This window comes from Antrostomus carolinensis, unplaced genomic scaffold, assembly GCF_000700745.2.
Source record: "Antrostomus carolinensis isolate BGI_N321 unplaced genomic scaffold, ASM70074v2 scaffold15814, whole genome shotgun sequence".
Taxonomy (NCBI): domain Eukaryota; kingdom Metazoa; phylum Chordata; class Aves; order Caprimulgiformes; family Caprimulgidae; genus Antrostomus; species Antrostomus carolinensis.
The window spans coordinates 5,349-6,048 of record NW_010311763.1 but is presented as its reverse complement, the minus strand read 5'-3'; positions in this window follow the sequence as shown (position 1 = coordinate 6,048).

Here is a 700-nt window from a genome sequence, read left to right as displayed (position 1 = left end):
CCATTTTCCCAGGGGAAACAGCCCCAACTCTCTCAGCCTCTCCTCACAGCAGAGCTGCTCCAGCCCTGGCATCATCCTGGTGGCCTCCTCTGCACTGGCTCCAGTAGCTCCATGTCCTTGTGCTGTTGGTGTCCCCAGCACTGGAGGCAGCACTGCAGGTGGGGTCTCACCAGAGCAGAGTATGGACTTGCACCACTGCACAAGTGTTCTCAGTGAAATCACGGGTACGGTGGGCACGTCCTGGCCATCTCTGGTAGGATGCCTGCTCAGCCAGGACCAGCCTTTCCATGCTTGTACTTCTAAAGTACATGAGGGAGTGGCTGGTTCACCTGATGGGTGTGCTGGCATCCAGGCAGACCTCAACAGGCTGGAGAAATGGGCCAGCAGGAACCTCTTGGAGTTCAACCTGGAGAAATTCAAGGTCCTGCCCGGACTGGAGAACAAGCCCAGGCACCAGCACAGGCTGGGGCCACCCAGCTGGGACGTAGCTTTGCGGAGAAGGTCCTGGTGTACACCAAGTTGACCATAAGCAAGGAAGACCTACAGTGTCCTGAGCTGCATCAGGAGGACTGTTGCCAGTAGGTTGAAGAGAATGATCCTTCTGCTCAGCACTGGAGAGGCCACACCTGGGGTGCTGGTTCCAGTGCTGGGCTTTCCAGTATGGGAGCCACACTGGATATATTGCAACCAAGGGCCATGA